Source organism: Myotis myotis, unplaced genomic scaffold (assembly GCF_014108235.1).
Source record: "Myotis myotis isolate mMyoMyo1 unplaced genomic scaffold, mMyoMyo1.p scaffold_m19_p_4, whole genome shotgun sequence".
In the NCBI taxonomy this organism is placed as follows: domain Eukaryota; kingdom Metazoa; phylum Chordata; class Mammalia; order Chiroptera; family Vespertilionidae; genus Myotis; species Myotis myotis.
In genome coordinates this window covers 61,083,272-61,110,235 of record NW_023416346.1, presented here as the reverse complement: position 1 = coordinate 61,110,235, position 26,964 = coordinate 61,083,272, and positions in this window count along the sequence as shown.

Below are 26,964 nucleotides of genomic sequence, written 5' to 3'. Positions count from 1 at the left end.
ATTAGAATCTTGGCAAAGAATAAGAGTAGAATGACATGAAAGCTTTCTATCCTGTCTTCTTGGGCTAGGCTTCTTATCTAATATCAAATATTTCTTATTCACAGTCAAATAATACATCATCATGAAATTTTTTTACTGTCTCCTAGCATTTTTCATTTTGACCTAAAACTTAATCCTAGAGGCCATTTTTGTAGAATAAATCAAACTGTCAAGTCACTACTGGAATATACAGGCTTGGTCTTACTGACACTCTTGTTTTTATACAGATTTCAAGCTAAGCTATATCATCTTGGTCAGTATCTGACTTGGAGATTTCTAAGCCAGGCACATATAAATAATCTAGTGGAGCTCATCCTTCTAAATCAGTAATAATTTTTCCTTTCTAAATCAAACTGCTATTAAATGCCAATAAATACATGCTTATTTTTTAAGGAACTTAAACAGAGAAGCCTTAAATGAGATATGTCACTTCTTCTCACAACTCACTAGCCAAAACTAAATATATGGTTCCACCAAACCACAGGGGAATGATGAAGTACAATCCTACAATGGGTCCAGAAAGGAAATGGAGCAAAATTTAAGATTTATTTACAGAAAAACACCAATGACTACCATGCAAAGTTTTCAATAATTTAATATTCAGTTTATCAAAATTGACTTTGTGTGTGTGTGTGTGTTCATATGTGTGTGATAGAAGGATAATTTATACGCCCACACATAAGTTATCATTCTTACCTATCTTTAGTTTTATTTTTCTAACTTCCTTCATCCGTTTAAAGCTGCTCATTTGATGACCCAGTATTTCAACAAATATTGCTATTGCACAGTAATAACTTTGTGAATAACACTCATTATATACTGCCATGCTGTATATTTCCTTAGGTTAGATCATTTGAATGGAAGGTTGGTAGGTGGGAGAGCAAAGAGTTTACAATGACTAGAAGTCCTAGATAAAGACAAATAAATTCACTCCATAAACAAAGGCTGTTGTCACATATCAATGAACAACAACGGGATATTAGACAGCATGACAATACAGGATTTCAATACCAGTGAACAAATCAAGGTACTGAAACTGACTTACAAGGAGTGAGCTTAATTACAAGAAATATATAAAGAGCCCAGGTGGGACAAAACTGAGTACTATATGAGAAGCTTTAGTGTGGAAGAACTAAGCCAGACCGCTCTACTCCTTTCTAATTAGAAACAGGCTCATTGGTCACAGACTAGGGCAAAACCATTCCTGATGGTTGGGACTAATTGGCCATAAGAACTTAGTGTAAATTAGGTGCTTGAATGCACACTGTGAACTCACTGTCTTCCAAAGCCTAGATTTCTTCTCCTATTCACTCCACTGCAAAGAACTGGTATTCCTGTTATCTTTAAATTACCTCTTACCTACAGTAGATTTTCCTTCCTTTTGAAGACATAGCACTTGATGAATGTTAGCTTGAGCAGACTAGCAGGTACACAAATTAAGGTGGTACTTCCTCAAAGCCAACTCCTAGAAACAACATTATAATCTAGAAGTCATATATAAATTCCAAAAAATTAGCATGATAGCTAAAAAGAGGAAACATACTTGGATCTACTCATACCAAAAGAAAGTATAATTCTTAATCTTGTCTTCCCAATTAAAGCTGTAAGTAAAAGGCAAGAAAAATCACATTATAAAAAAAGAGAGAGATACTAATTCTAAGATCCTGAAAAAAAGTTACCTCATTTCAATCTTGCGGAAAAAAAGGCCTGTGTAGGAATTGTTGCCAACATTTCTTGACAACATTTTGTTTAGGCTGTTTTGTGAAATGTTTCTTTTTCCACTGGGAACAAAAGAATGTGCAGGTGTGCATTAGTCACTGAGGTCTAGCAGAAAACCAGCCCCCACCCACAGCATCCAGGTGCAAAAGGAATGAGGGCATGACTTGTGAGCTGTGACCATTAGAACACTAAACTAAAGCACTTGGAAAATTTCTTTTAAGAGTTGGCAGAGCTTGGTGTGTAAGGAGATTGATGGAGGTTTTGATCTGTGGGTGTGGCTAAAATGACAATAAGGGGATTAACAATCCCTTTTAAAATGAGCATAATGGAAAACTGTTCATTGACTAGTGGGAGCAACTACTATTTTGAGAACTAGACTTATTTGTCATTCTTTGTCTTGTATTCCTAGCCAGTTCAAAGCCTTGGCTTAGCTGCATTCCCATTTCCCATTCAAAGGGTTTGACCTGGGGGACAGATGAGTTGGCAGGTTTTAATTAGTGCTCTGGAGGTCTTAGTGCCACACAGTCTTAATCACTGCTTTCCAGGACATTCACCTGTTCCTTTTTGGGGGCACTTTTTTCCTTTCTGAATATACTGGGAACTCTGTCTCTTTTAGCTGTTGGTTATCTTTTAGCTGTTGGCTAATCTAATTCTAGCCCTTTAACCCAATAGTACCCACCTAAGTGATAAGCCATAAATATCAACTTAATTGAATGCAATACTTTTGGAACAGTACAAATTCTGAACCCCCATACAAATTCTGAACCTCCACCCATTCATCCCACTCTTTGACCCTGGCCTAACTGGCATTTGGTCTCTAAATTTGGCACTTAAACTTGACTTTGGCCCTATAACCTCAATTTTTCCCTGGTGGACTGTCCCTTCAGTTCTGGTGCCTGTGCTATCTTCAGTTGATGCCTGCCACAGATTTAATCATAGGAATCCTGAAACTAATTCTCATCTTTTGATTAGTACCATAATCCTCAGTTCTCCTGAGAGTTCAGTTCCTCCAAAAGGTAGAAGGTGACATATTCACCTGACTCCATGTTTAAACTTTCTTCCATCACTTGCTTTCTTAAAAAGAATTCAGGATTAGGAGTCAACTCTACCAGAAATTTTGAATACTAGTTCAACCTTTGAATAAATGCAAGTTCTTAGATAGGCTACTTCACCTCTTTGAGGCTCATATTCCATAAAATGAGGTGGTGATTCCCTCTTAAACAGACTGTTGAACCTCAGAGGGAACCTCAGAGGTGGGTGGGAAGAGATCAACCAATGACCTTGTATGCATGTATGTATAACCCATGCACACAGACAAAAGGATGATGAAGGCCTGGGATGGGAGGCAGGGGAGAGCTGGAAGAGGTCAATGGGGGAAAAAAAGTGGGACATATGTAATACTTTCAACAATAAAGATTTTTAAAAATCATGACAGTTTGCAATATTTGAAAATTGTGGGCAATCAATAAATGTTAGTTCTCTTCTCTGAGTTAATCCCCCAGTATCTGTCCCACCTCTGGAGTGCATGTAGTCTTCAAGATTCAGCCCTCTACTCATACAAGTCAACAACAACAAAAAAACAACCTGCCTTGGCCAGTGTGACCAGTTGGCTAGAGCATCATCCCATATATTGAACTGTTTCCGGTTTGATCCCCGGGTCAGGGTACTTATGGGAGGCAACCAGTTTATGTTGCTCTCTCACATTCATGTTTCTCTCTCTCTCTCTTTCTCCCTCTAAAAATCAATAAACATATCCTCAGGTAACAAACAAAAAACCCTATTAAAAATGGGCAGAAGTTCCAAATATACATTTTTTTCAAAGAATACATACAGATGGCCAAAAGGCACATGAAAATATGTTTAACATCACTAATTTTTAGGGAATTGTAAACCAAAACTACAATGATATATCAGATGTCACCTGTTAAATTATCATATATATTACTTCTCACCCATATCAAAATAATGAAATCTTGCCATTTGCAACAACATAAATGAGTCTGGAGTATGAAACTAGGTAAAACATCAGAGAGGGAAAGACAAATACCATATCATTTCACTCATATGTGGAATCTAAAAAAAAAAAAAAAAAGATAAGCTAAACAAAACAAATTCATAGATAAAACAGATTGGGCCCAGCTGGCATGGCTCAGTGGTAGAGCATCGACCTATGAACCAGGAGGTCACAGTTTGATTCCCAGTCAGGGTATATGCTCAGGTTTCAGGCTCGATCCCCAGTGTGTGTGTGTAGGGCGGGGGGGTGGGGGGGGGGCATGTAGAAGGCAGCCAATCACTAATTCTCTCATCATTGATGTTTTTTTCTCTTCCTCTCCTTTCCTCTCTGAAATCAATAAAAAATATATTTTTAAAAATAAAACATTGTGATTACTACAGAGTAAATGGATTAGGGGAGCACAATGAGTAAAGGGGTTCAATTATATGATGGAAAGTGCTAATTATACTTTTGATGGTGATCACTTTGTAGTGTTTACAGACATTGAATCACAATATTGTACAGCTAAAACTAATATAATGCTATATGGCCCCTCCATTTCACCCACAGTTGACAATGTATAATTCTACCACCATAAGAAACTAGTAACTTTATCAAAAGTAAATGATTAAGGAGAAGGAAGTACACAGAAAAAACATCAACAACCTAAGTAATAAGTTTTTATACACTGTCCATTTGCATAGTAGTTAGTCTCCAAGCATCAATATTCTGGATAGTGTAAATAAAATTAAGTGGGAACACAGGGTTGGAATGAAATGCTAAGAGAAAAGAATAGTGAAAGCTGATCATGGCAAATATTCTAAAAAGAACATCTTGATATCAGGTGTGTCTGCATGAGCTGAGAGGGAGACTTCTCTCATTGAGTAAGTTTTATTTCTAAAATATATTCAGATAAAAGCTTTTATGTTGGAGCTAGGTAATGGGGAGTAACTGAACCCAAAAGTTTGAGCACATTATGAACCACCAAAATACAGCCATGTAAGTAAGCCCAGGACAATGAAAGCACTAGAGCAGTGGTTCTCAACCTATAGGTCGCGACCCCTTTGGGGGTCGAAGGACCCATTCACAGGGGTCGCCTACATACATCCTGCATATTAGATATTTACATTACCATTCATAACAGCAGCACAATTACAGTTATGAAGTAGCAACGAAAATAATTTTATGGTTGGGGGACACCACAACATGAGGAACTGTATTAAAGGGTCACGGCATTAGGAAGGTTGAGAACCACTGCAATAGAGCGTTCTGAACATCTCTTCCAGACTTATTATGACATTTGATCCATAGATAGTTCCAGGATTTTCAAGAAGCATTCTCCAGACAACCTTAAAGAATAAAAGTATACCAAGCAGCATCTTTTCCCTGTGTAATCATGTTGGGCTTATCAATCAGAGTGACCTGCATCCATGACCACATAGATGTTCATGTGACCAAAGTTCAGTCCATTTATAGTACTCTATATTTACAGATAATTGGTCTATGGTTGTGCATATTACTCATGTTGTGTCAATCAGAGTTTTTCCATAATACAGCCATGCCTGGCTTTCTTGTACTTAACTTTATTGCTCTTCACAGATGTTGTGTTTATGTGTGTTTTTTAATGGTCTTTTTTGGTTGGTTTATGGGTGTATGCTTTTTTTAATATACTTTTATTGATTTCAGAGAGGAAGGGAGAGGGAGTGAGAGGTAGAAACATCAATAATGAGAGAGAATCATTAATCGGCTGCCTCCTGCACGCCCCCTATTGGGGACCAAGCCTGCAATCCGGGCATGTGCCCTTGACTGGAATCAAACCCAGGACCCTTCAGTCCACAGGCCGTCACTCTATTCACTGAGCCAAACCGGCTAGGGTAATGTGTTTTTTCCCAATTGAAGGCAAGACCCTCCACCAGCAGAAAGATTACAATTTGTTTTATTGTAATAATCACTTTCTTGTGGTTATCTGAAACTGAGCCCACAATATTTCCAAGGTATGCCTATAAATGATATGGAAACAATGAGAGATAAGGGTTATCTTCTGTTTGAAGCCACACTTCCCACTGAACAGAAGAGCTTAACTAAAAAAATGAAACCAGTGTACCAGAGAAACTTATTTTAAAGACGGAAAGGAAGACCAAGTCCTGAAAACATCTTATGAGTCCCTTGTTCCAGATGGGCCTCAAGCTGGGATACACTTTTGAACATCACAGTTATATGATTCAATAAAATCCTTTTGACTTAAGCTAGATTTTTGTCAAATTTTTATTACTTACAACCAAAAGAATACTGACTAAATTTATTCAACTCCCTCCCCTGCAATAATAAGACCTTTTTTTAAAGAAAGAATAAAACACTTGAAAGAATAATATTTGGAGTCACGGTAGCTGCTTCTACCTACTTGCTTACATTTTTTATTTATTTTTTTAAATATATTTTATTGATTTTTTACAGAGAGGAAGGGAGAGAGATAGAGAGTTAGAAACATCGATGAGAGAGAAACATCGATCAGCTGCCTCCTGCACATCTCCTACTGGGGATATGCCCACAACCCAGGTACATGCCCTTGACCGGAATCGAACCTGGGACCTTTCAGTCCGCAGGCCGACGCTCTATCCACTGAGCCAAACCGGTTTTGGCTTACATTTTTTAAATACCAGCAATTGCACTTACATAAATATACCAAAATTTTAACATTTAAAATCTTAAGAAATAAAATTATGATAACAAAACATAGAATGCACAGTGTGCCGCAAGAATAATTATTGCACTGCATCAAAGTAAGTATATAATAGAACCCTTTTCACATGACTACTTCACCAGAGATTTTTTAATTACAAATACAGTGAGATAATCTTATAAAATTTGTGCTTTTATATTTGGTGTAAATTTTAATTGATTAATTGTGAATCTTCGGTTACATTCAGCTGGATGCACCAGAAAGACATATCTGTTTTTTGTATAATGTGTATTTGGTAAAACTCCATCATAAATAACAAATCCATAATAAGTCAGAGCACCCTCACCTACTTTCTGTACATTTATTCAATAGCTTTTCCTCATAAAATACAGGTATCTTGACTATTTTAAGCATTTATAATGCAGTCACTTAAAAATAAGTTATGACTTCTGCTCCTGTGACAGATGTGCATGTACTAAACCAACTGTCTCATTAAAAACTAGAAAAGCTAGATAAAATACAAATTAGAATCTGTCTGAAGGTTTCTAAGAGCTTCCAATGTAGGAAGCTTTTTGGGGACCAACATACCATAGACAGAAAGGAAACACTGAAGGGAGATGAGTATTCTGCATGCCTTAGTTCATTTGCTGATTCTTAGGTTGCACAGAGCTATAAACTAAGCTGACCAGAAAGCAGTTGAAACACAGTGAAGTTATCATCTACTTAATGGATCTGGGTAGGTAAATTTGGATTTCAATACCTTCAAAACAGGAGTTCTGGGAAAATGACCAGGCTCAATTAGGATCCCTTGAAAAAAAGACCCTAGGAGTGACAGTGAACCAATACACCAAGCTTTATAATATCTGAGATCCAGCCTTGATTCACCTCAGCTCATGACTGTATTAAGATACCTATCTCCTACTCTGGCTACTTGTCAAAAGATAAAGCTTATCTGCTCTGGAAGAATATTACATTATATAGAACCTCTACAGTTTTTCATACATAATTTCTAGCATTTAGTCAAATGTGGATTTAACAAAAGAATGGAAGCATGTGAACAGAGGATAGGTGCACCAGGAGAGAAAATTATAAGAAACTAGAGGTCTGGTGCACAAAAATTTGTGCACTCGGGGGGGGCGGGTCCCTCAGCCCGGCCTGTGCCCTCTCGCAGTCTGGGACCCCTCATGAGATAACGACCTGCTTGGCTTAGACCTGCTCCCAGGTGGCAGAGGGCAGGCCCAATCCCTAGGTGCAGCCCCTGGTCGGGCTCAGAGCAGGGCCGATTGGGGAGTTGGGGCGCCTTCCCCTGTCATGCACAGGGGAGGTTGCGATGCTACCCTCAATCACGCTCAGGGTAGGGCCAATCGGGGGATAGGGGCACCGCCCCCTGTCACACTCAAGGCAGGGTCGATGGGGAGGTTGCGGTGCCACCCCCTGTCATGCACAGAGCAGGGCCCATCAGGGGGGTTGGAGCTCTGTACCCTGTCATGTACAGAGCAGGGCCCATCAGGGGGTTGAGGAGCCCCCCCGTCACTCACAGAGTAGGGCCGATAGGGGAGTTGGGACACCGCCCCCTGTCACACACACAGCAGGGCGGATCAGGGGGTTGGGGCGCCACCACTGTCACACTCAGGGCAGGGCCGATGGGGAGGTTATGGCTCTACCCTCTCACACACAGAGCAGGGCCCATGGGGGGGGGGGGTTGGGGCGCCGCACCCTGTCACACACAGAGCCGCAGGGCGATCAGGGGGTTGGGGAGCTCCCCCATATCAGGCACAGAGCAGGGGTGATCAGGAGGCTGGGGCGCCTTCCCCTGTCACGAACAGAGCAGGGCAGATAGGGAGGTTGTGGCCTCGCCTCCTGTCACACACAGAGCCACAGGGCAATCAGGGGGTATGGGTGCTGCCCCCTGTCACCCTGATCCCGGTGCCGGGAGGCCTCTCGGCTCCGCTGATCCCGGTGCTGGGAGGCATATTACCCTTTTACTATATAGGATAGAGGCCTGGTGCATGGGTGGGGGCTGGCTGGTTTGCCCTGAAGGGTGTCCTGGATCAGGGTGGAGGTCCCCACTGGGGTGCCTGGCCAGCCTGAGTGAGGGGATGATGGCTGTTTGCAGCTGGTCACACACCCTTCAGTGTGGGGGTCCCCACTGGGGTGCCTGGCCAGTCTGGGTGAGGGGCTGAGGGGTGTTTTCAGACCGACTGAAGCTCCCAACTGCTCCTTTTTTTCTTTTTCTTTTTTTATTCTGGGACAGCTTTTGCTCTGGCTCCAGCTCTGAGGCCTCTGCTGCTGAAAGAAGGTATCTGGTTTGTTTGGGTTCTATAATTGAAACAATGTATAACTCCAGCTCTGAGATCCCGGGCTCGCTGAAAGCAGGTTTCTGGGGTTTTGTTTAGCTTCTATATTTGTTACAATGTTTCTTAAACTGCAAGCTCAGAGGCCTACAAGGCAGGCGGGGAACATTGGAGTCCTCCGTCACTGAAGCAAGCAAGCCTCATGTTAGTTTCAAGCTGCCTGGCTGCCGGCCACCATCTTGGCTGGCAGTTAATTTGCATATCTCGCTGATTAGCCAATGGGAAGGGTAGCAGTCGTACGCTAATTATCATGTTTCTCTTTTATAAGATAGGATATCCAGACTGAATCATTATGAGAATAAAGAATGGAAGATACAGAAATTTATAAGAAACATATAAGATATGAGGAAAAGGTTTAACATATATCTGTTTGTCATCTCAGAGAGGTAAGAGAAAAATAATTAAGCAGAAGCAATATTTAAAGAGATAATGATAAGAATTTTCTAAAATTGATTGATGGCCTCAAGCCAAAGTGTTTTAAAGTGCTTCAATTGCTAAGCAGAAAAAACACAAAGGAATGCACTTCTTGACATACCATAATAGAACTATTGAAAAATCTAAGGATAAGAAAACTAGACACTCTAATGAAAGAATGGCAGAGAAAAGCAAGCTAGAGAAGAAATAAAAGCCATTACTTTCAAATAGGTCTGACAGCCAACTTCTCAACAGAATGATGGAAGTCAAAAAAAAAACAATATATTACCTTCAAAGTACTGAATGGGAGGAAAAAAACCCAGTCAACCTAGAATTCTATACTTAGAAAAAAATAGCCTTCAAAACTGAAGGCAACAGATTGACAGCTCTCAGAGAGGAAGTAGGGGGCGGGGGAGTGAAGACATTTTTAGACAAATAAAACAGATTTTATAACCAGTATACTCACACCAAAAAAAATCCAAGAGGGTTATTCAGTCAAAAAGATCCCATATCCCCAGATCAGTAAACAGAAATTCAAGAAAGAATAAAAACAAAATTTTAAGAAAAAGAAAGAATAAAAAGTAATTGAATATATGAATATATCTAAATCAACATTGACTGTATAAAACAATAATATTACTCAATTGTGAAGTTTAAAATCTATGTAGACTAAAAAAGATAAATACAATAATACAAATGTGTAAGAGGTAATTGAATTGCCTTGTTATAAATATTGAAAGTATTACAAAGTCCTATCATTGTCTGAGAAGTGGCAAAATACTGAGCTAGATTAGAGTCTATATTATGTATGATGCAACCTCTAGTGTTAACTACTAAAGAAATAGTAAAAGTGTATATAAATAGCAAGCAATTAGAGGGTGAATTGGAATAATAAAAATATTTGATTGATTCAAAATAAGGTAAAGTGGAAGGGAAAGATCATAGAAAATGTTGAATAAGTATGAAACAAATGGCAGTATTGGCATTAATTGTCAAAGAACTAGACACTCTAATAAAAGAATGGCAGAGAAATTCAGGTACTTAATATGGGAAGTTGTTATGTGTGGAATCTAAAGAACAAAACTATAGACCAAACAAAATTGAAACAGAGAACAGATTGATGATTGTCATGGGGAGGGTGTTTGTAGAACTGGGTAAAAAAAATGAAAGAATTAAGAACTACAAAATGGTAGTTACAAAATAGTCATTGGGATGTAAAGTACAGATAGGGAATCTAGTCGATAGCATTGTATTAACTATGTATAGTGGCAAGTAGGTACTGAAAATATTGGTGGGAATACCTTGTAAAGTATATGATTGTTATGCCACTACGCTGTACACCTGAAAATAGTATAAAATGATATTGAAAGTAAGCTGTAACTGAAAGAGAAAAAGATAGTAATTTTTCAAAATTAACGTAATCCTATACTTAATATTGCCATACAGTTTACAAATGCATCAAAAAACCTTCTCTAATTTGATCCAAGTATTGTCATTGTTGTTTTTGTTTTTATTAATAACATTCCTATTTTACAGATGAGGGCTCTTCCACTCATGGGGTTGTGATTTGCCAAAATTCAAATTAATACAAAATAATATTCAAAATAAACTTTAATTGAAAAATAAAATTTAAGAGGATTCAGGAAGATGGCGGCGGTATAGGCAGATGCGTCCCAGGTCGTGTCCCTGAGCAAATGGAGTGAGTAGCTGAAACTAGTAACATCCACCCCGAATTGGCGAAATTCCTCAGCTGGTGAGACGGTTTGCAGCCGGGAAGAGCAGAACTCCCCTGGAAAGGTAAAAAAAAAACCAGGGATTTGGGCAGGAAAGTTTGCCAGACCTCTGAGCCCAGAGAGTCAGAGGGAGACCGCGTGGCAGACAGCCGCGTCCCTTGGGACAGGCACAGCCCCTAACAGGGGAAAGGAGAACCCCGGGATTCCTGGCGCTGCCGGGGGAATTGAGAGCTCGGTCTGTGATCACAGAGGACTGAGCCTAAAGGGGGCAGCCTGAAGAGCTGACCAGACCATGCAGTCCCGGTAAGAGAAGAAGCTTACAGAAACCAAGCCTTCCCCGTTTCCGCGGACGGCATTTGTTTGTTTGTTTTCACTGAATCCTGTTCATGGGACATTTCGGATACAGACACTCACCTGTGCTGAAGAGAGGGAGAGTGTGCGGAGGAGTGGAATCTGGGGAGAGACTGAGGAGAGAAGAGGGGCCGGGAGAGGTGGCAGCGAATTGAGTGCTGAGACATCCCTGAGCCCAGAACTGAGGCAGCCATTCTCTCCGGAGAGTGAGACTCCTCCCCCCAGTCCCCAGGCAAGGAGCACAGCCACACCCAGATTCCACCCTGTAGGAGACCAAGGATTAAAATAACCTGATCAGTCCCTGGGAGTTAACAGGGTCTGGCCTATAGAGGGATTTTCAATCCCAGCAACAACACAGCACCGGTAACTCTTACGCAGCCAGCTCTGGGCAGTGAACTTCCACTGGACAGAGAGGCCCTGTAGCCTCAGAGGCCAACCCCAGAACACTGCCACCCAGAGGCTGACCCACAAACTGACTCTTTGCTAAACACAAAATAAGGCAGTCTGGGAAACAAATGCGGCTTGCTTTAAAATAAGGACTGTGGTTTACAACACAGAGGAACAGTGTATCGCAGGGAAACTCAACACTCTCCTGAATACCTAGCAGGTCTAAGGCGAGCCACACTGAAGAATAGAAGAACCGAAGGACCTTCACTACTGCAATTTTTTTTTTTTCTTTTTTCACCTTTTAACTAAGAAACCAATTTTTTTTCTTTTTTTCTTTTTTTTTCTTTTCCACTTCTTCTTTTTTTTTTCTTCTTTTTTCCATCACCTGATTTTCCCTTTTAATTACTACCTTCTTATTTTTAACCAGTATTATTACTGCTACCATTTTACCATTTTTTTTTAAAGTGCCATTTTATTTTCTCTTTATTTTATTTTGGGATTAGTGTTCTCCATTCTATTTTCATCGTTATATTATTGGTTGTTTCTAGTTTGCATTCATCTCCAGGGAGCTGTTGCTGGAATTTGTTGGGATTAATGGCTGTTCTATAGGAGTATTCTCCTCATATAGAAAGTCTCTTCCCCTCTTCCACTTCATTCTCTCTTTTCGCTCTTTTTTTTCTTTTCCTTTCTTTTCTCGCGTTTACTTTCCCCCCTCCTTTTTCCCAATTTCATTTTTGCACTCCTTTTTTTGGTCCCTAATTTTCTTTTCTTTTTTCTCTTTTCTCTTTTTCTCTTCCTTCTTCCTTATCCCCTAATTCTCTTAATTCAGGTGGTCACCTTTATTTGGGGTTATTAATATCGTGGATATATTTGTGTATAGTGCCTGGTACGTGGTGCCTTGTTTTGTTGTATTTTGTGCCTTTAAATCAACACAGCAGATCCAAGCAACAGCAACCTCCTGAGCACCACACCCTCTGCTGAGGAACAGCAGCTGTACGTGAAACCTCGCCCCACCAGCCAGAAGAGCCACGACAGCTGTGAACAGCACCCACCAGAGGAGTTGCTGCCAACTGAAGAGGAGCTGCTACCGCAACCGCCCGAAGAGCAACCGCAGACCAAGGAGTCACTGCCACCAAGGGAGCAGCCACTGAACGACTCAACGTCTAGATATGTCAGCGAGATCAAACATGGGTAGACAAAGAAACCCCCAAAGGAAAGAGAAGGAGGACTCTCCAGAAAAGCAGCTAAGTAATACAGAGGCATGCAAAATGACAGAAAAAGAATTCAGAATAAGGGTCCTAGAGTGCATAAACCGGATGGAGGAAAAAATCGACAACCTCAGCAAGAAGCAGGAAGAAACAGATGAAAAAATCGATAACATATGGAAGAAGCTAGAAGAAACAGATGAAAAAATCAACAACTTAAGTAAGACCCAAGAAGAAATGAAGAGTGATATAGCTGCAATGAAAAACTCCATTGAAAGTATCAACAGTAGACTAGGAGAAGCGGAGGACCGAATTAATGATTTAGAAGACAAGGAAGCAAAACACACCCAAAACGTACTGCAATTGGAGAAAAAAATGAAAAGACAGGTGGAGAGCCTAAGGGAGCTTTGGGACAACATGAAACGAAACAACATACGAATAATAGGGGTGCCAGAAAAACAGAAAGATGAACAAGGATTAGAAAACCTATTAGAAGAAATAATATCAGAAAACTTCCCTGAGGTGGGGAAGAAAAAAGTCACACAAGCCCAGAGAGTCCCAAACAAGGTGAACCCAAAAAGACCCACACCAAGACACATCATAATTACCATGGCAAATGTTCAGGACAAAGAGAGAATCTTACAGGCTGCAAGAGAGAGACGGAAAGTTACATACAAGGGATCTCCCATTAGATTGTCAAATGATTTCTCAACAGAAACACATCAGGCCAGAAAAGATGGACGGAAATTTACAAAGTGATGCAAAGCAAAGGACTGAATCCAAGAATACTCTATCCAGCAAGGCTATCATTCAAACTTGAAGGGGAAATAAGAAGCTTCACAGACAAAAAAAGGCTAAGGGAGTTTATCACCACCAAGACACCAATGCAAGGAATGCTAAAGGGACTGGTATAAAAATAAGAAATAAAAAGCTCAGAAAGAAAACAGCCACACAAAAACAGAAATGCCTACAAACAAGTACCTTTCAATAATAACTTTAAACGTAAACGGACTAAATGCTCCAAACAAAAGACATCGAGTGGCTGAATGGATAAAAAAACATGACCCATACATCTGCTGTCTACAAGAAACCCACCTCATTAGAAGGGACTCACACAGACTGAAAGTGAAAGGATGGAAAAATATCTTTCAGGCAAATGGAAAGGAAAAGAAAGCTGGGGTAGCAATACTTATATCGGACAAAATAGACCTCAAAGTGAAGGCCATAACAAGAGATAAGGAAGGCCACTTCATAATACTAAAGGGATCAATACAACAAGAAGATATAATCCTGGTAAACATATATGCACCCAATGCAGGAGCACCCAAATTCATAAAAAAACTCCTGGAAGATATCAAAGGAGACATCGACAACAATACAATCATAGTAGGGGACTTTAATACACCACTGACAGCACTGGATAAGTCCTCTAGACAAATAATCAGCAAAGATACAGCAATCCTAAATGACTCACTAGATCAGATGGACTTAATAGACATCTTCAGAACACTTCACCCGAAAGCCAGGGAATATACATTCTACTCAAATGCTCATAGGACATATTCAAAAATAGACCATATATTGGGTCACAAGCAAAGTATCCCCAAATTCAAGAAAATTGAAATCATAAAAAGCGTCTTCGCAGACCACGATGGCATAATATTAGAAATAAACCACAATAAAAACAACCCAAAATACTCAAACACCTGGAAGCTGAATAGCATGCTATTAAATATTGATTGGGTTACCAATGAAATCAAAGAAGAAATTCGAAACATCCTGGAAACTAATGACAATGAAAACACAACAATCCAAAACCTATGGGACACAATGAAAGCAGTCCTGAGAGGGAAGTTTATAGCTCTACAGGCCTATCTCAACAAACAAGAAAAAATGGTAGTAAATCATCTAACTCTACAACTCAAAGAATTAGAAAGAGAGCAACAAGAAAACCCCAGAGTGAGCAGAATGAAGGAGATAATAAAGATTAGAGCAGAAATAAATGACATAGAGACCAAAAAAACAATACAGAAAATCAATGAAACCAAGAGCTGGTTCTTTGAAAGGATAAACAAGATTGACAAACCTCTAGCCAGACTCACCAAGAAGCAAAGAGAGAGGACCCAAATAAACAAAATCAGAAACGATAGAGGCGAAATAACAACAGACCCCACAGAAATACAAATGATTGTTAAAAAATACTATGGACAGCTCTACTCCAACAAACTAGACAACCTGGAGGAAATGGACAAATTCCTAGAAAAATACAACATTCCAAAACTCAATCAGGAAGAATCTAAAAATCTCAACAGGCCAATAACTATGGAAGAAATTGAAGCAGTCATCAAAAAGCTTCCAGCAAACAAAAGCCCAGGACCAGACGGCTTCACAGGGGAGTTTTACCAAACATTCAAGGAAGAACTAAAACCTATCCTCCTCAGACTACTACAAAAAATTCAAGAGGAAGGAACACTTCCAAGCTCATTCTATGAAGCTAGCATCACCCTAATACCAAAACCAGGTAAAGACAACACAATGAAAGAGAATTACAGGCCAATATCCCTCATGAACATAGATGCCAAAATCCTCAACAAAATCTTAGCAAATCGGATCCAGCAGTACATCAGAAAGATCATACACCATGACCAAGTAGGATTTATCCCAGGGATGCAAGGATGGTACAATATCCACAAATCAATAAACGTGATACATCACATAAACAAATTGAAAGAAAAAAACCACATGGTCATATCAATTGATGCAGAAAAAGCATTTGACAAAATTCAACACCCATTTTTGATAAAAGCTCTCAGCAAGGTGGGAGTAGAAGGATCATACCTCAACATAATAAAAGCCATATATGACAGGCCCACAGCCAACATCATACTCAATGGACAAAAACTAACACAATTTCCCCTAAGAACAGGAACAAGACAAGGATGTCCCCTCTCACCACTCCTGTTCAACATAGTACTGGAAGTGTTAGCCATTGCAATTCGGCAAGAGGAAGAAATAAAAGGCATCCAAATTGGAAAAGAGGAAGTAAAACTGTCCTTATTTGCAGACGACATGATATTATACATACAAAACCCTAGAGACTCCATCAAAAAGCTACTGGACTTAATACATGAATTTGGCAATGTAGCAGGATACAAAATTAACCCCAAGAAATCCGAGGCATTTCTATACACCAATAGTGAACTTTCAGAAAGAGAGATTATAAAAACAATCCCGTTTACCATCGCACCAAAAAAATTAAGCTACCTAGGAATAAACTTAACTAAAGAGGTAAAAGACCTCTACTCAGAAAACTACAGGACGTTGAAAAAAGATATAGAGGAAGACATAAACAGATGGAAGAACATACTGTGTTCATGGATTGGTAGAATCAACATCATTAAAATGTCCATACTACCCAAAGCAATCTATAAATTCAACGCACTTCCCATTAAAATACCAACGGCATACTTCAGAGATCTAGAACGAACTCTCCAAAAATTCATCTGGAATAAAAAAAGACCTCGAATAGCTGCAGCAATCCTGAAAAAGACCAAAGTAGGGGGGATCTCAATACCAGATATCAAGATGTATTACAAAGCCACTGTTCTCAAAACTGCCTGGTACTGGCACAAGAATAGGCATATAGATCAATGGAATAGAATAGAGAGCCCAGAAATCGGCCCGAACCAATATGCTCAATTAATATTTGACAAAGGAGGCAAGAACACACAATGGAGCCAAGATAGTCTCTTCAATAAATGGTGCTGGGAAAATTGGACAGATATATGCAAGAAAATGAAACTAGACCACCAACTTACACCATACACAAAAATAAACTCAAAATGGATAAAGGACTTAAATGTACGACAGGAAACCATAAAAATTCTAGAAGAATCCAAAGGCAACAAAATCTCAGACATATGCCGAAGCAATTTCTTCACTGATACAGCTCCTAGGGCACTTGAAACGAAAGAGAAAATGAACAAATGGGACTACATCAAAATAAAAAGCTTCTGCACAGCAAAAGAAACCATGAACAAAACAACGAGAAAACCCACTGTGTGGGAAAACATATTTGCCAATCTCATATCTGATAAGGGCCTAATCTCCAAAATTTATAGGGAACTCATACAACTTAACAAAAGGAAGATAAGCAATCCAATCAAAAAATGGGCAAATGACCTAAATAGACACCTTTCAAAAGAGGACATTCAGAAAGCCAAGAGACATATGAAAACATGCTCAAAGTCACTAATCATCCGAGAGATGCAAATCAAAACAACAATGAGGTACCATCTCACACCTGTCAGACTGGCTATCATCAACAAATCAACAAACGACAAGTGCTGGAGAGGATGTGGAGAAAAAGGAACACTTGTGCACTGCTGGTGGGAATGCAGACTGGTGCAGCCACTATGGAAGACAGTATGGAGTTTCCTTAAAAAACTGAAAATGGAACTCCCATTTGACCCTGTGATCCCACTTCTAGGAATATATCCCAAGAAACCAGAAACACCAATCAGAAAGGATATATGCACCCCTATGTTCATAGCAGCACAATTCACCATTGCTAAGATCTGGAAACAGCCTAAGTGCCCATCAGTAGATGAATGGATTAGAAAACTGTGGTACATCTACACGATGGAATACTATGCTGCTCTAAAAAGGAAGGAACTCTTACCATTTGCAACGTCATGGATGGAACTGGAGAGCATTATGCTAAGTGAAATAAGCCAGTCAATGAAGGAAAAATACCACATGATCTCACTCATTCATGGATAATAGAGACCATTATAAACTTTTGAACAATAATAGATACAGAGGCAGAGCTGCCTCAAACAGATTGTCAAACTGCAGCAGGAAGGCCGGGGAGGGTTGCGGGGCAGGAGGTAGGGGGGTAAGAGATCAACTAAAGGACTTGTATGCATGCATAGAAGCATAACCAGTGGACATAAGACATTGGGGGATAGGGGAGGCTAGGGGACTGTCTAGGGCGGGGGGATAAAATGGACACATATGTAATACCCTTTATAATACTTTAAGCAATAAAAAAAAATTAAAAATAAATAAAATAAGATAGAAAAGCTTAGAATTTGAACAGACTATAAACACATGAATCAATATGATTCTGTATGACTCAGGCACACATTAAAATTATTACTCCAGCTTTATAAAGTTACTTTACCCATGTTTTAGCGCATCACACTTTCTTTATATATCAGGAAATATCCAACCCACAAAAATTATTGGCAGACAATGAACTGCTTAATAAGTGCAATATCAACAATGATGGAAAAGACTGTTCAACTGGATGAATGGGGTGACACAATATTCCCACATGCATGAATAGTACATTTCTGTTACTTTATCACTCATGTTAGTAAAAATTTGGTCTTGGGGACAGCTATATTTTTCATTCTGAGTAGCTGTTTTTCCTTCTAACTTCCAGATCCATTGGTTTTCTTATCACTTATATTACCTTTCGAATCTAGTCAAAATGTGTTTCTTAAACCATTCCTGACCCCCAAACTTCATAGACATTACTTGTATCCAAATCTCTATTTGTTACAGAAGCAATGAAATAAAAGAAATAAATGATGAGAGTTTATGCACTAAGTGCTTTAATACTTGAAATATTAACATTTTATGCATCAATTTTTCCCTTTAAATTAATTGCATTTAATTTAAATTCACTGCAAATTTCACATGTAATGATGTGCATTCTTACTAATCACTTTGTTATCCACAGAATACAGCATTGAGGTTTTTCATGTTAGCTTTAGGATCATAAAATGCCTTTATGTTGTTTCATTATTATATAAAAATGATCTTTAATCAGTTAGGTATATATACACATGTAAAGTAAGTTAAAGTTTATCCTTCTATGCTGAACAGTGTTAACATCCAATTCATACATGCACAAATTTTTTATTCATTCAGCAAGTACTTACTAATCATATAATATGTGCTGGATTTTATTATATCTTGTGAGAATGTTAAATATTCAAAATTATAATGGTATAAATCTATTTTTGCAGTTAACATCATTATTTGAAGGAAAATAACATAACCCACTTTTCCCCTTATTACCTGGAATAGTAAAACAAGGATCTTCCATTCCCCCTAATTTCTGCACACCCTCCTTTCCTTCTATTCATGATTTCTTTGAGAAGTTAGAAAGAATATTGTAAAACTGCTAGCCCAATTGCTACCATTCCATTCAAAAAGTTTTGTCATGCCAAGAGGCACTAAGGATAAATGGAAGTATTTAAATAATTTAACATTCAAATATGGTATTTATTTATTTCTAAGTATATTGGCGTCTATAAATCCAAGTTGAATGGACTTTGAATGGTAAGTGCACCTTTGAAAACACCAGTTTTTGACATAACAATTACTCATCTTTCTTGTGAAATCCTGTATAATAAAAGGCTAATATGCAAATTGTCCCAGGAGTAAAAAAATAAATAAATAAATAAATAAAATAAAATTTAAAAATAATCTACTGCATGCCGAAACCGGTTTGGCTCAGTGGATAGAGCGTCGGCCTGCGGACTGAAAGGTCCCAGGTTCGATTCCGGTCAAGGGCATGTACCTGGGTTGCGGGCACTTCCCCAGTGGGAAATGTGCAGGAGGCAGCTGATCGATGTTTCTCTCTCATCGATGTTTCTAACTCTCTATATCTCTCCCTTCCTCTCTGTAAAAAATCAATAAAATATATTTTAAAAAAAAATCTACTGCAGCTGTATATAACCACAGAGATGGGTCTAGGGTAGTGGTCTGCAAACTGTGGCTCACGAGCCATATGCGGCTCTTTGGCCCCTTGAGTGTGGCCACGAAGTTTCAATCGCACTGTACGTGCGCACCCGCACGTGGTATTTTGTGGAAGAGCCACACTCAAGGGCCAGCAGTTTGCCGACCGCTGGTCTAGGTTATATGAAGCAAAGCATCAACATTTGCTACATTAGAAAGTTTAGTTTTTGGTATATATACCCATACATGCACCAAAGAAATAAATAATGTAAAATAAAAGCATAAACAAGAATACTCATAACAGCAATATTCATGAGATAAAATTCTGCAAACAACCCCAATTGGATAAGTGAACTGTAGCATGGTCATACAGTGAATATTATGCAGTAATGAGAATAAATTACAGCTACACATAACAATATAGTTAAATCTCTCAGATATGAAAGTGTCCATAATATATGACTCATTTATATAAATTTCAAAAAAAAAAAAGGTAAAACTAACCAATTGAAATATAAGCCAGAATATCAATTTGGAGAGAAGAAATAGTGACTGAGAGGGGACATCAACTGGAATACTTGTGATTAACTATTTTTTTTTAAATCTCAGTGGCGGCTTTGTGAGTGTGTTCATTTTGTTAAGAACTCATTCTTCTAGTTGTACACTAATTGTGAAGTTTTCAGTATGTATAATATACTTTAACATAAAGCTTATTAAAACAAGAATCATTCTCATAGTAAGGGTAGTGTAGGACATTTCAATAATACCTTTATGCTTTCAATATTTATGAAGCACCTACTATAAACCACTTAGCACCATGATATTAAGAAATAAGATTAAATACTGGTTTAGGCAGTTTTTATTTTAGTGACATTTGCAAATAAGTTTTCTGACCTTTATATTCTGTAAAAACAAGTAGGTTGCACCTACTGAGTTCTAGGGTCTCTTCTTATTTTAAGATGCTATGAGTAAATCATATAATCAAGAATCTCTAATGGTACTTTCATTATACCATTAGCAATAGGCAAAAGGTGTCTATGTCAAATACTATGAAGATATATTGTTCTTTGCCCTTTCTCAAGGAAACAAATTAAAAAGTCATCTCGAGCATTTTTCCTCTTATTTCTGAAAAAGCTGACCAAATATCTGTCTTGTTTTATTTTATTCTAAGCATCACTGGTTCAGGTTTGTCACTGTTTTTATGCTGCAGACACTGGGTCTTCAAAGATATGCTCACTGGAAGGAATGCACTTAAAACAAGTTATCCTTTTTCCTTTGTGTACCTAAGAAGCAAATAAATGGGTGTAATTCTACCTTTCAACTGAATTTAGCCTCTGGACTAAGACCTAGAGCTATTAAGTTTAATCCAAAATAAAAATTTGTTATTTGGCTATGAATTCAAAAGTTGAGAAAATGAATCTTTCTTTATAAATGATAGCTCCAGCATTTTCACTTGTGACCTTGTAGCTCATGATATGGATCTGCAGCCAGATCAAGCACAATGGCATGTGTTTTACACATTCAATGTGATGATTCAATTAAGAAGGAAACTTCTGTAGGTCTGTGGTGCCAGACCTTCACACCAGGAAAATATTTGACTGCTTACATAGGCCAACCCCTAGAAGAGGGTGTATGAATGGATGGCAATGTAATTAACATTGTAATTCAGAGGGAAGAGATGCTTGGCCCCTAGTCTGGCCCTGCCCAGGGTAGAGGAGTGCCACAGATTCACCAGGTTGAAGCTAAAGAAGTTCTTTTATGGTATGATTGATTGGTGGCTGTGTTTTTGGCAGTGATGGTGATTTCATGGATTATTTGGTAAGGTGACTTATCTGATTATTTATTTCACTAGTAAACAGAACAAGCTAAAATCTTATGAACAATAGAAGAGAAGTTCAAATAACTGCTTTGGGGGGGTTTTGATGAAAATAACAATCACCAATCTACACTAATAAAAGAGAAACATGCAAATTAACCATCACTCTGCTACTCCACTACACCCACAAGCTATGCCCACCAGCCAATCAGGAGTGAATATGCAAATTAACCCAACTAAAATGGTGGTGGCCATGGAGCTGGAGTGAGAAGGAGGCTTGGGTTGCCCCTTGTGATGGAGGAAGCCAAGCTTCCTGCCTGCCCTGGCCGGCCCTGGGCTCTGCTCAAGGTTACAAAGTTTCAATTATAGAAGATAAATAAATCCCAAATACCTGCTTCCAGCCAGCCCCTGCCTCTGCTCAAGGAGGTGCTGGAAAAAAAAGAAAAAAAAGGAGAAGCTGAGAGCTTGGGTCACTGGGGGGCGTGGCCAGCCAGCAAACGGCCCTCAGCCCCTCACCCAGGCTGGCCAGGCACCCCAGTGGGACCCCCCCCCACCCTGAAGGGGCTGTGGGCAGGCTGAAAATGGCCCTCAGCCCTTCACCCAGGCTGGCCAGGCACCCCAGAAGGACACCCACCCTGATCCAGGACACCCTGCAGGGCAAACCAGCTGGCCCACACCCATGCACCAGGCCTCTATCCTATATAATAAAGGGGTAACATGCAAATTGACCCTAACAGCAGAGCAACTGGGAATCACTGGTCACTATGACACACACTGACCACCAGAGGGCAGATGCTCAATGCAGGAGATGCCCCTTGTTGGTCAGTGTGCTACGACAGGAGGAACTCTGCTCAGCCACAAGCCAGGCTGACGGCTGCCAGCACAGCGGTAGTGGCGGGACCATCTCCCGCCTCCTCAGCAGCGCTAAGGATGTCCAACTGCAGCTTAGGCCTGCCCCCCACTGGCAAATGGACATCCCCCAAGGGCTCCTGGGCTGCCAGAGGGATGTCTGACTGCCAGCTTAGGCCCAATCCCCCAGGGAGCAGGCCTAAGCCAGCAGGTGGACATCCTCCGAGGGGTGCCAGACTGTGAGAGGGCACAGGCCGGGCTGAGGGACCCCCCCCCCAGAGTGCACAAATTTTTGTGCACCGGACCTCTAGTAATTGAATAATTACTAAGTGCCAGATCCTGCACTGATCATGTATGTGCCTTTTTCATTTAATCTTCACAGAAACCTCATGAGGTAGGTACTATTACTGTTCCCATTTTAAATTTGTGAAAAGTGAAAGTTAGAGAGCTAAATGGCTAACCAAAGGTCATATAGTTGCTTAGTGGCAAAGAGCTCACAAATGTGAACTTTACCAAGGTTGATATAACTTACTTATTAGCAATTAATACTGGTATTCAAATAATAGACTACTCTCATGCTGACTAACAATTTTTATTGCTACAGTTAAATTTTTCATTCAAAGCAATTTCCTCACTTTCCTTGCTCTAGTCTCATCCTTGGACATGATAATTATTTAACAAATATTAGTTTACTTAATAGATAAATGTATAAACAGCCTTGACACATTTGTCTTATTAGCTGACTCAAAAATAATTGATAAGGAATGAATGAATGAATGAATGAATGAATGAACATTTACTGAGTATCAGACATTGAAATAGACATTGTCCAATCAGTTAGTCACTTAACTAAGCAACACACTATACAGGTACCTTTTTAAATTGAAGGGTGCCTGATTAGGATTAACATCATGACCCATTAGTCAAATTTATATTATGCATATACTGATATGATGTGAATGAAAAGGGGCACATAACTTCTGCAGTATTTGTCCCCAAAATTCATAACTATAGTCTAATAATGAGAAATGATCAGCCAATTTATCATTATACAACCTATCCTTCTCAGTGCTACCCCAAAATGTCAAAGTTATGATAAAAAGGAACAACCCAAAAAAGTGCCACATACCAAAGGAAAGTAAGGAGACATGACTAAATAAAATGTAAAATTCTGGGTTGCATCCTGAAAAGAAAAATGACATTGGTGCCAAGACTGGCAAAATCAAAGTAATGTCTAATTATTTTAGTTAATATTATATAGTACCAATGTTTTTATCCTAGTTTTGTTAAATTTACCAGGGGAGGAAGATGGGTGAAGGGTACACAAGAACTCTACTGTTTTTATCACTCTTCCGTAAATATAAAATTATTTCCAAAAAATGTTAAAATAATGAAGGAGAAGAGCAAAAGAGGATCACTTTGCAAACAGTTGGGGATTCAGGAGAGAAACTCAAAGGTCTTTAAGAGAGATGGAAGAATGTATAAAACAACACACATCACATCACAGGTCTGTTTCTGATCTACAAATGTCTTCTAAAATAGTCTTTTAGATGCTGCTCAACCTGCTAAAATATATCTTCCCAGACCTGTAACTGTCTTCATCGTGTTTCTTCCTACAGTGTTTTAGTCAAAGGCAAAAATTTTTAAAAAATAGATCATACAGCAAGGTGCAATCCCAGCAACTTCCCCCTTCCCCAACCCACTCCACATGATTATCAAGATGTTCCATGCTCTCTAGCCTTTGAATGTGCATACCGATGTTTTGAGTTCTGAGAGGCATTCGATCTTCCTGAGAATCCTAAGGGCTATTGTAAGAAAATGAGGCATATTATAGACTTTCCCATTGAAGTCTATTTTGCTGCATTTCAGACACTTTGGAAATTAAAGAGGTAATGTTCTGAAGAAAAATAAAAGGTTGGCTTATAGTTGATATTCCACAGTAGCAGTGTGGCCATCTGTTTTGGTTTTGAATCATCCCTATTGATTTGCTAAAAATTTTAATATTGAAATCACCATAGATTTAAATTCCAAATGTATGTCAGCTTTGCCAAGTGTTGTCCCATCTGTAGAAAGGAACAGCATGCAGGCTGCCTGGCTCCAGCCTGACTCAAGCCGTAACATATTGGCCTGTGCCTGTTATTGACAGTTCCCTTACCAAACTTTTTTTTTAATTGGCTGGAGTAGATTTTTTTGCTTGAATATTCATTTTTAATTACATTTAACGGAGAGACATTGGTTCACAAAACCATATGGGTTTCAAGTGTAGTGTACATCTCAAAAACACATCATCTGCACCAAACAAAGTATCTTTTTGTCCCAATTTTCATGCCCATTGCCCACCTCCACTTATTCCCCACTCACTTTTCCCTATGGCTAACACCACATTGTTGTCTGTGTCTATGTGTCATTATATATACTAGAGGCCCAGTGCACAAAATCTGTGCATTCAGGGGGTCCCTCAGCCCGGCCTGCACCCTCTCGCAGTCTGAAGCCCTTGGAGGATTTCCAACCGACAGCTTAGACCCACTCCCCACACTCAGACATCCTTAGCACTGCTGGGGAGGCAGGAGAAGCTCCCACCACCACCGCTGGTCACCATCTGTAGGGTGATCGGGCCCCACTTGGACCCGCCTTGGCCTGACGCTGCCTACTCACCTGCTCCACCATCCCGCCGCGGTCCCACTCTTGTCCGGGGCCCATCAGGGCCAGCAGCACTTACACTGCCGCCTGCTGCCAGCACCGGGTCACTGACACCTGCCATGTTCTGCTTCACCCCCTAGTGGTCACTGCATGTCATAGCGAGTGGTTGAACTCCTGGTCGAGGGGACAATTTGCATATTAGGTTTTTATTATATAGGATTCTTTGGTTGATCTCTTTCCATTCTCCACACCTCCCACCCCTCTGAGATCTGTCAGTCTGTTCTATTTATCCATGCCTCTGCTTCTATTTTGTTTTTGTCAGTTTATTTTATTCTCTGGAGTCCCAATGCACAAAATTCGTCCAAGAGTAGGCCTTCCTCCCCTGGCTTCCAGCACTGGCTTCCCTCTGGCACCTGGCACCTGGGCTTTCCTCCAGCTGCTGGCAGACACCCAGGACCTGGGCTTCCCTCTGGCTGCTGGCAGGCACCTGGGACCTGGACTTCCCTGTGACTGGTGGCAGGCACTTGGGACCTGGAATTCCCTCACAGCCCTGGCTTCATCCAAAAGGTTGTCTGGAAGGACGTCTGGTCTAATTAGCATATTATGCTTTTATTATTATAGATTAGATTCTACATATAAGTGAGATCATATGGCATTCATCTTTCTCTGACTGGCTTATTTCACTTAGCGTAATAATCTCCAAGTCTATCTATGTTGGCTCAAAAGGTAAGATTTTCTTTCTTATGGTCTAGTAGTATTCCATTGTGTAAATATATCATAGCTTTTTAAAACTGTTATTTATTGGAGAGAGAGAGAGAGAGAGAGAGAGAGAGAAAACATTGATTTGTTGTTACACTGATTTATGCATTCATTGGTTGATTCTTGTATGTGTCCTGACCAGGGATCAAACCTGCAATATTGGAATATTGGGACTATGTTCTAACCAACTGAGCTACCTGGCCAGGGCCTGTATCACAACTTTTTTATCCACTCATCTATATGGGCATTTGGGCTGTTTCCAGATCTTGGCTATTATAAATAACACTGCAATGATCATGGGGGTATACATATTATTTCGAATTAGTGTTTCAGATTTCTTTGGCTATATTTCAAGAAGTAGGATTGGTGGGTCATAAGCAGTTCCATTTTTAATTTTTTGAGGAAATTCCATACTGTTTTCCGCAGTGGCTGCACTAGCCTACATTCCACTCTCACCAATAGTGCACAAGGGTTCCCTTTTATCTGTATCCTCACCAGTACTTATTTATTGATTTATTGATGATAGCCATTCCTACAAGGGTGAGGTTTTAATTTTCATTTCTCATTATGGTTTTAATTTTCATTTCTTTGATGATTAGTAATTAGTGATGATGAGCTTTTTTTTTATGTCTTCTTTGGAGGAGTGTCTATTCAGGTCTTTTGCCAGTTTTTTTTAAATTGGGTTGTTTGTTTTCTTGGTGTTGAGTAGTATAAGATATATATTGCAGAAATTAACCCCTTAACATATGTATCATTGGCAAATGTTCTCCAATTCAGGGGTTCCCATTTTATTTTGTTGATTTATAAGGCTGTGCAAAAGACTTTAAGTTTTATGTAGTCCCACTTGTTTATTTTTTTCTTGTGTTTCCTCTGCCCAAGGATATATATCAGACAAAATATTACTGTGAGAAATATCTGAAATTTTACTGCTTGTATTTTCTTCTAGGATTTTTATGGTTTCTTGTGAAACATTTAAATCTTTAATCCATTTTGAGTTTATTCTTGTGTATGGTATAAGAAAGTGGTCTAGTTTCATTTTTTTTGCACATATATGCCCAACAGTTCCAACATCATTTATTGAATAGACTATCTTTACCTCAATGTATGTTTTTGCCTCCTCTGTCAAATATTAATAGACTATAAAGGTGTGGGTTTATTTCTGTACTCTCTATTTTGTTCCATTGATCTATCTGCCTATTTTTATGCCAGTACCATGCTGTTTTGATTATTATGGCTTTAGTTGTATAGCTTGATATCAAGTAGCGTAATTCC